At 37.8% G+C, this 10,184-nt stretch overlaps 1 protein-coding gene across 1 annotated transcript in view; it reads right to left on the bottom strand.

Annotated features, from left to right (window-relative positions):
• Positions 1 to 10,184, bottom strand: part of arhgap24 (Rho GTPase activating protein 24) — a 69,299-nt gene that overhangs the window by 43,659 nt on the left and 15,456 nt on the right. The gene's annotated exons all lie outside the window — the stretch shown is intronic.

The following is a 10,184-nucleotide window of genomic DNA, read 5'->3' as shown; positions in this document are numbered from 1 at the left end:
GGGGGGGGGTCTGGATGATGGAGCTGAGCATTATAGAGGATCACCATCTCTCTGGCTCAGCTCTGTCCACAATGATACATCATGTGTGTGACACCAAAGGCCAGAGATTGTCTGCTTTAAATAGCAGGAGCATCAACATCAGTTTTTTTTTTCAGAGTCAACCTTTCAACAACCTTACTGTCCACACTTACTCTGTTAGAAAGGCTGTGGGGCAGATCTGTGTATTATAGTGCATCATAAGAGACTGACACACTCATTGGACCAGGGATACCATTATCAATGACAATGCAGGATATATTATATTCCCTAAATAATGAATTGTTAAAACAATGAAGGGAGAATTATTTAGCAGTAATTCTGATAATCAATTCATTGTTTAATGCATTATTTAAGCAAAATGCCAAAAACTCACTGATTCCAACTACTCAAATGTGAGTATTTGGTTGTTTTCTTTTGTGTTCTATGATTGCACACTGAATATGTGTGGGTTAGTCAGACAAAACAAGCTATTTGAATATGTCAAGTTGGGCTTAGGGAAATTGTGATGGCCATTTTTAATTTCCATTTTAAGAGGCAAATAAAAATTATGTCTTGATCTTGAAACTAATCCAAAATCTACATTACAACCCTACTGAAGTAAAGGGTCTGAGTACTAGAGACTACACATTTGAAATCAGATACACCTCACAGTCAGGAGTATGGTAGCTTACTAAATAAACTACCAAGTATTAGTGTGTGTTAATTCCCATGAGAATGACAAAATAGTTACTTACTTCACCCTAATTCTCCTAATTAGGGTGACTATAAAAAAGGATTACAACAAAAACAGCTGCAGGTTGATCCCATTTGCACTTAACAGTGACTTTTCACTAGATTAACAACTCGGACATCAGTGCCACAATGCAGCATCTGACAGTCATTAGAGTGCCTTCTATCTGGGTTAATGTTAATGCAGACAAGATGTGCATCGGTGACAGTTTCAGTCTTAAGGACCCACGCACATTAACAGGATCTGAGGGGAGTCAGTTTCCTTCCTGCTGAGAAAGAGAGCTCTTTAATGAGCCATAACTGTGACAACCAGGAAGTGGAAACCCTACCTGAGGCCCCAGATGAAGTGCTTTAAAAGGGGGTTGTAAAGATGGGACAGACATGCTCCAAAGTGGAGAAATGAGGGAGCGAACGAGCTCGTTTGATGTGGTTGTCAGCAAGAGAATCTGCACAGCTTCAATATCTTGGGATTAAAAGCTTCTTTGAGAACCTTTTTTCAGTGAACACAGATCGTTTTGTCATGCACAGTGTACTAACTCCAAGGAAACAGGGGATGTCTTAAATGAATGGCGTGTGGGTGGGATAGATTTCATAAATGTGTGCCTTTTGGACTGTGCATGTTCTTAATAAAGAAGAAAAGGACCTGTGTAGTCCCTCCATTCTGTAAAACCACAACACCACTGATATTCCTCTCCTCTGTTTCTAAACCACAGCCACACTTTCCATACTGACATCCTCCCTGGTGGGCTGTTGTTTGCTGCAGACAAACCCAACCACAGACAGAGTAATATTTACCCAACAGAGAGTATGGTAGCCTGGCCCAACCCAACGGGGCAAAAAAAACCCCAACCTATTTTGGGGTGTTCTGCATTTTTATATTGTCGTTAACTAGGATGAGGTCATTTTTTGGAAACAGTGTAATGACACAAACCCAATTATCTTTTGTTCTCAACCAAAATGCTACACACACACACACATATGGAACAGAAAAAGTCTAAGATAAATCTGTTTGAGAAAAGCGACAGCAGGAGGCTCAGGCTTGTAAGCAGCAGTCCAGCCTGTCAGGGGGCTGTTTTCTGAGGCTGTGTCCAACAGTACACTCCAAATGAAATCAAACTTGGTGAATTTTCTCAGACTGCAAGCAAATACCAGAATACTGACTGTGACTCCAGCTCTGTTCATTTAATGACACAAGTTTGTCTGACCAACCTGCACACACTGCAGCAAATAAATCCACATGTGATGTTCTGTTTGGTCCTAAAACATTTTACCTCTGTGAACATTTAGTTTTGTTTGGAGTATATTGACAGTTGTAGGGCACCTGATTGTTTCCTTCAGCCTAGGATGTTTCATTAATTATCGTTTGGGTCGGATAGGCTTTCTCAATAAAATGACGGTAAGATATTGTGGGACCAGCTCGTACAGTACACCATGGCATATAATAGGCCATCCATTGTGAAACCTCTACATGTTTTTTTAATTCTGGTTGATACCATAAAATTGTGTCCTCTTTATGATAAAAAAGATGTTTTCTCTAAGAATTAGCTTGTTTGGTCAGCTGGCAAGCTGCCCCAAGAATGGATCCCTATGCAGTTAGATAACATAGTTAATCATGGGACCACTTGCTGTTTTTACCTTCAGCTGTGCCAAGCATTTGCAATGACTTATGTAAATTTTATGTTGACTTATGTTATTTGGTAAGCTTTAGGAGGCTTGCAGTGGCCAAATGTCAGCAGAGGGTTAGCATAACCATTAGTATTATAAAGTGAATAAGACACAGGTTGAAATAATATATTGAAAAATTGAGAATTTGAAAAATACTGCAATTTTTCTTTAAACCTGAAATAAACATAAACAGTTCATAGTCAAACTAGCTAGCAATGATTTGGCTACTTAGACATCTAGCCGATACAGAACTTTACAGGATGAGTGTCCGATAATAATGTCTGATAAAAATGTCTGGATAATGGCCTAAAGTCCAATATTCATTCTAATTTGGCTCTGTTTTGGTCTCGACCAACTCAATATCTAGCTCTTTAGCAGCTAATGCGAAATGCTACTCCTCAGCTGCTAGTTGTTGTTCTGCTGTTTGGTGCTGATTAGTTGTTGTTCTGTAGGTTTTTAGAGCATAAAGCTAGAAAGAGCTGAAGTTAACTGCTTACGTGGGTGATAATTCTCTGGGATTCCAACATTTCCTGCACTTCCTTCTTCTCCATATAAGTAGGCTATGTTATCCATCGTTAATATAATAATATTGATTATATATGCTTTAGGAATATGAATCATCACACTACTGGAATTTCTCCTGGGGACTGTGTTTAGGTTTAGGTTTAACTTTTTAGTTTGTAAAATAATGATCTGCTGAACATGTGGCAAGATAATAAAATGCAGGGCAATATATTGTGGAGCAGAAATTGATTTCAGATTGCAGATAAATGCTCACACTGAAGTCAATTAACCAGAAGTTATTGGTGTAACAGGTCATTTAAATGCTCATTAAAGCATGGCTGGTTGATCAGTAGTCCTTTTATCCAATAATTACTGTTCTCCAGCGTCAGTGACCTCTCAGACGCAGGAAGTCAAACTCAGTTGGAGACCTGGAGACGGTACATATACTTTTTGCCTGTGTAGACTATGGTAAGTGTGTAAGTGCATCTGGGTCTCTGTGGTTCTTCTTTTCACTACCCGAGTCTCTATTATTACCTGTGTGCCTGCTATATGACCTGTCTATTCAAGTGGAAAAGAGTTACTTAATGGTTGTTCTGCTCTGATCGCTCCACTGAGTCCATCAATCCAATAAATGTCATCATTATTTCACAGTTATAAAACAGGTAGTTCTGGTCCTAAGTTCTGAATGGGTGAGCCTCGTTCAAAAGCCACAGTAAAACACTCACTAAATCCACAGCTGCGGCTGCATAACACTCACTGAAATATTAATATGCCAGTCAAATGCAATAGGGTGAAAAAAATAGAGGACTTCTCCATTAATTTTTATTTACTTGGTGGATTAACTGTGGGTGAATGATGTGAGAGGTTAGACGTGATAAAGCAGGAGATGATATTGAGAAGACTGGAATTAACAAGAAGTGAATTAAAAAGTTGGGAAAATCACAAAACAAGGCCAGAAACATTAAACAGAGTATGTGACATCTTTGCTAAAAGCAGTGAGTGCCAGACAGACACGGTAGACAAAGAAGAAACTTAACCTTTCTTGGAGCTTTATTACCTGATATGATGGTCTGAAAGGATAGTGTGGGCAAAGTACACATATAGATATACAATACAAACATAACACTGAACCTTCTAGCATATAATTGTGCAGTGTGCAAAAAAATCTGGGGCAGAGAGCTAGTGAAGCAGACAACAAGAACAAGAATGGTCTGAAGCATGCTTCTTAGACATACACACCAAATCCATCAAAAACTATAAGATCCCTAAGTCCAAAAAGCAAGAAAGCCTACAGTGATTTATGAGTAAGCAGCTGGAAAACATACACTGTCCTGTCACTTTCTTGCGGGAATACCTGTCATTGCTGCTGCTGTTGCTGCCTGCCTGGCGCAGAGACCTTTTATCTTCATCCACCAAGAACTCCCATATATAAGGTTTCATAAAATATCATCTGCCTAAAACAAGGCGGCTTCTTGAAACGATTTGGGTCTGAGACTTCTCAAAGCATGATATGTAAAGAAAGATAACTGAATGGATGCAGTGATTTCCACTGATCTGTTTCTTTTAAAGAGAATATAAAATGCCAAAGCACTTACTGTGAAATCTTATGAAAATAAAAGGACAGTGATTCAAGGTTACAAAGTCCTCTGTGAAAACATAAAACCTTAAAAGGCCAAATTTAATGAATTTAAGAATGGCAATAACTTGTAGTTTATACCTCTCCCAATTCATTTAAGAATTTTTTTAATTTTGACCTTTACTATTTTGTATTTTGACATTACATAATATGCATTTTGCAGTAGTATATCAACAATAGTTCTTAAAGGTATATTTATGGTCATACAATACTGTGTATGGACAAGTATCACAAAATGCATCTAATGATATAAAAGTTATAAAAAGTTCCTCCTCTGCAGAGCAGAATGTCACCCAATGCCTTTATTTAACCTTATTAAATATATATAAGTAATGTCTTAATGTAACCTTATTTAAAGTCAGAGTGCACCTTTGACTTTATGTGCTTTATGGATTTATCTTCTTCTAATGGCAATAATATACAAAACATGCTCTGATACAAAGCACTGTGTCATTGTAAGGCATATTATATCATACTTTATTATACTGACGGTCATAAATTGTGGTCTAATCTATTACAAATATAATACTATTTTTTATTAAAAATGCTGTACATTCTTTGCATAGGTAATGGCTTTATGGATGGTATAATATTTTGGACACACTGTATGTACATGCTATAAACTCAAGATGCAAAATGGGTTTCCTGTTAAATTAGTTTATAGCTTATTCAGCTGAACTCTCTGCTCCAGTATATATACACCTTTAAAACTAGAGCACAGCTGCAGGAGGCATCACTACTTTGGCTTGCAAAGTATACAAATAACCAACCACAGGACAGGCAGGAGGCATATTCCTGCTCATCAACTATTTTCCAGTAAAATGAGTTTACAGCAACTTTAGTTGGACTCTCAGTTACAGCATAATCCCCTTTGAAACTAGAGCACAGCTGCACCAGCCTCAGAGAGAAATCATATTTCTGTACATTAACTATTCTTGCACTGTAGGTTTATTGCATGGTTTACTGTTTGTATGGTCAGTGACAGTATCTGAGCATTCAATAATAAATTAATAATACCCTGACATTTCACTGCAGCAAGTTTAAAATCAGTCCACAAAGAATAAAGCGGCCCAAAGTCCACAAATTAAACTTGACAATCACAGCTTTGTTTTATTAAGCCAGAAAAAATGGAACACATGAGTAAAGTGAGACATCTAAAAAGCAGACTTCCTGGAGTCTTAGATGATAAACATCCCTGCGAAGATAACTGGTTACCAATAAAAAATGTAGCCTAGAATAAAGCCTTGATATACAGCATTTCTTCTGAAGTGATAATATGATTAGTTTGGTTATACCAAAGATAATAAAAGACACAGATTGAAACAATTGTTGGTTGTATGAATTGAGTCTGCACTATTGTTCCCATCACCACATAGAGCTGATGTTTTGAGCTACAAATAAGGGAAAATGCAGTGAATTAATTATAACTTTAAACGTTTACATCCCTGACATGATCATGTTGATACCAGGTACTCAGGAATACAGATGAGTATGTGAATGAACATCTAGTCTGCCAACAGTATGAGATAGTGTGTATGTTTTTTATCAGAAGAGAGGAGAGGAGATTTTCAGCAAATGAAGAAAACCAGAGTTCTTCCTCTGGGGAGCATGAAAACCCACAAGGAGTTCAATGTGACCATATATTTTTTAGATACCTTGTCATGGACCAGAATCTTGGTCAAGTGAGATTTATAGTTTTAATAAAAAATAATTTTCCAGATTGCAACTGTTTAAGACACAAAATCCTAGAAAGCTGCTGTAGTAATTTTGTACAGTGCTTTGTATCAACAGAGATCTTACAGTACTGCCATACCAGCAGAATATTACTTCTCCTTAAAAAACATGGTCATATATTCTTCATAGAACACGTAATCACTTTGCAGTGCAGATTTAAGACAACATTTCAGATAAAAATGTGAGCTTTATGATCCAGTACATTTGCATTTGTGTAATAAACAGTGTATTGCAACACAGCAACAACCGTCACATGTTAAGTCACCTTCATCTTTGGATTTAGTTACGGATTACATTTGAATATTGTGTCAGCCAGTTTCGATATGTTAGTGTGTATGTTTTGTACTTGTTGTTTGTGTGTGCACATATAGTGCAAATTGATATGTCCCCTTGCACATGAGCTCCACTTTGATGTACCCATAGTGGTAATTTAAACTCTTTTCTTCCTGCTACCCATTAAGATCTCTCTAAAGCTGATGATGTGTACTGGTACTATAAACCTCAAGCATGGCTTTGATTTATTGGTCAGTTTCTTCACAGCAAACTTCACAAAACAGAAATGAAGATGGTGAACTAAATTTATGGACTGGAGGAGAACTACCCATGTTTCAAAGATAGAGATAGAAAACACGAGTTCAGCAGAAATGTATTAAAGTCATGGGTTTCATATATTTTTACAACCATATAGAAAAATAGATCACTTCAGCTATTTTACCACCTCTAACTCTAGACTTATTACCTTACAGCACAATACTTAATGCTGTGGATGTAATTATTTAAACAGTATGGCAGGGGATTCCATTGGTGGTCTCGGTTACTTACCAGTAGTCTTGTTAATGCTTAGAGCTAAGAGACCTGTGATTGAAAATCTCCCAGCAGTCCATGATTAACATAAGCAATCAGGGCTGTGTTAACAGCAGTTTATTAAGCCAAAAGACAGCATGAAAAAAAATATTTAAACCACCTACAAGAGCAGACTTCTTTGGTTTATATCTGATACCCGATTCTGCTCTTAGACCTCCCTCCAGGGCGTCTTAGAGGACACAGTGGAGTGGATTATATGCCGTGAATTGATACTGCTGTGCTGATACACATTTTTGTCTGACATGTCACCTCTGTCGCTGACTGTGGACAGACTGAGCAGTGACAAAATAAGAAGCACCTAGTTTGCATATAGTACCTTAAAATGTCTCTGTTAGCTTGTCCACATTTGCTGCTGTTCATTAATAATATGGGAAGCCAGCAGATTGATAGGAATTAGAAGACTTGGGACCTCAGCAAGTTAAATCAGCAAGAACTGACATATCATCACCTTTAGATTTAATATGGCAAACAGTTTTACATTAGCATTCATTTGGGGTTGTGTTTCTGGTCACCTGATGAATCTTAGTCCAATATTCACCACCCTTATGGCTCTAATTTGGTCTCCACCAACTCCTGAGGGAAATAACTGTAGCTGCTAAATGCTCCTCCGTGTTCACCAGCTATGCTAACTGTCTGTCTGCAGTTCGGTGCTGGTAGTGGGTTTTTAGAGCTTTTCGCTGAGAACAGCTGTCTTCTGCAGCTGAAAATGATGTGTAGGGAGAACCAAAACAGTTAAGTTTTGGGCAAAAATAACAAAACAATCAGCTGAAAGATGCTTAAATGCTTGGTGGAACTGAGGGGAACTGCGGAAACAACTGCAGACTCAAGTGATCATATGATTTTTAAGTTGAAATTGGCATGAACTAACATTTGTGATTATATTTTGTGGGACAATACACAAGCTTATACATGAAACCATTGGAAAGTGACGTATTTTAAGTCAGACAAGGTCTTTTGCCTGGGGATACCAACTGAAACTCTGTTGTGTGGGAGGAATTTTGATGTGATTGAACACTCCAGCTCCTGCACCAGCTGCGTACTGTGAAATGTGTTCCCCCACTTGTACAAATACCACTACACCTGCACATACCTAAAATTCATAGTACCCAGTTACCACCTAAGGTATTGGATACAGAGAAAGTGCTCGGAAAATGGAACTTGCAGAAAGTTGTTGCAAGTCCAGTGAGACATAATTGACTTTTCCATCCTTCAATACAGAGCTTATTAGACATGCAGTCACCATACAGGAGTCAGAGAGTATAGTCTCTATATTTAGTGTGCGTACTAGGAGCACTGACAGCCAGAACTGTCTTCTATTAATGACATTTCTTTCTTGCTTAAATGTTTAACCAAGGTAATACTGTCAGGAATAAGAGAAGATGCAGTAATTGGCTTTTAGTATGCCACTCATGCATTAGGTGGCACACAACCATGCCCACAAACCCTGTGTTTGGATTTGTAACCAGAAGATGATGTCAGGCATGTGTTTGATGACATACTCAAGAGGGTGTTTGGATAATGTCCACATTATTGTCCACATTCCTCTGACGTTCAAATATAATACGGGTCAGATCACGTCTGGATGTGATGTGACTCTGGAAGTGATCACAAGTTTTACCATGTTTGTGTCAATGTCAATAGTGACTACAGAGTTTCTGCAGCAGTGAAGGTCAGACAAATAGTACAGTGTTAATGTTTCATCAAAACAGAAGAAAGACGACGCAGTCTTGCAGTATGAATAATTGCAGACCTACAGTGGCATTTTATTTATTTCTGTTAAATGCCAAGGTCAAGCAGTTTCCAGCTCAAACAGGGAAACAAAGGATTTTTAGTGGATTATTGCACTCTTGCATTATTGATTTAATGCGATTTCTCATTAAAGCCAACTACTTTTCCTTAGATCATTTTGTCTGTTCAGAGACAGACCCCTCATGGTATGAATATTAATAAACTAACTTGTACAACTTGTTGTGTCTAGAATCATAATATCTTTATTAAATTTTAATTATGCCTTTCATTTCCTAATACATTTTAATAAAATAAAATTGGTTCAATGTATTCATTCATTCATTCATTTACTTCGCTAGAATGCAGATACAATGCTAAGTGGTTTAAATTACAATAATCATACCATTTCACCCACTGAATGAATACTGTCTTTGTTTATGGCTCAGCTGGATGAAATCTGAGTGTGTGTGTGTGTGAGAATGTGAAAGAGTACATGCATGCTTGTGCATGCATACATCTCGATAGACAAGTAAGGGCAAGCAGATGGCATGTTGACGCTAAGCCCACACGTGCCGTACCCTACGCGTGCTTTTCGGTGACCCTTCACCTCCATCTGACTCCATTCTTCAGATTCCACACATTACTCAGAGAGGTTTGGCCCGACTTTGTGGGACACAACATGGTCCCCTTTATTGACAATAATAATGCCTTCTTTCTAATAATGTCATCTACAAATATTAGAATTCCTCCGAGTAGCAGCATTTGAAAACGAAATCTTATCAGATTTCTGTATAAAGCTATTTAGTGCATTGTCTTAAGACCAATTCCGAGCAGTATGTTTACTATGTAATATGTACTGTACATACAAACACACAAAAGGTGGACACAACAACATAATGACCAACTGCAACCCAATAAAACAGTAATTTAGCTCCATTATAAGCTGTCATGTTCTTTAAAGGTCCAGTGTGTAGGATTCAGTGGCATCTAGTGGTGTAGTTGCAGATTACAACCATTTGAATACCACTGAGTCTTCCAAAGGAGTAGGAGAAACTACTACGGCTTCCAAAAAACGCAAAATGCCCCTATCTTGTGTCAGTGTTTGGTCTGTCTGATCTGGGCGACTGTAAAAACACACCAACTGTTAACATGGTGACCTCGGTGGAGGGACCTGCTCTCCTGTAGTTAAAAACTCTTCATTCTAAGGTAACAAAAACGCAACAATTCCTATATTCAGGTGATTATACACTAATGAAAACATACCTATGAATATTATATCAAATTT

This window comes from Morone saxatilis, unplaced genomic scaffold (genome assembly GCF_004916995.1).
Source record: "Morone saxatilis isolate NCDOM2014 unplaced genomic scaffold, NCSU_SB_2.0 Contig21, whole genome shotgun sequence".
NCBI lineage: Eukaryota > Metazoa > Chordata > Actinopteri > Moronidae > Morone > Morone saxatilis.
This window is presented reverse-complemented; position numbering and strand designations above follow the sequence as displayed.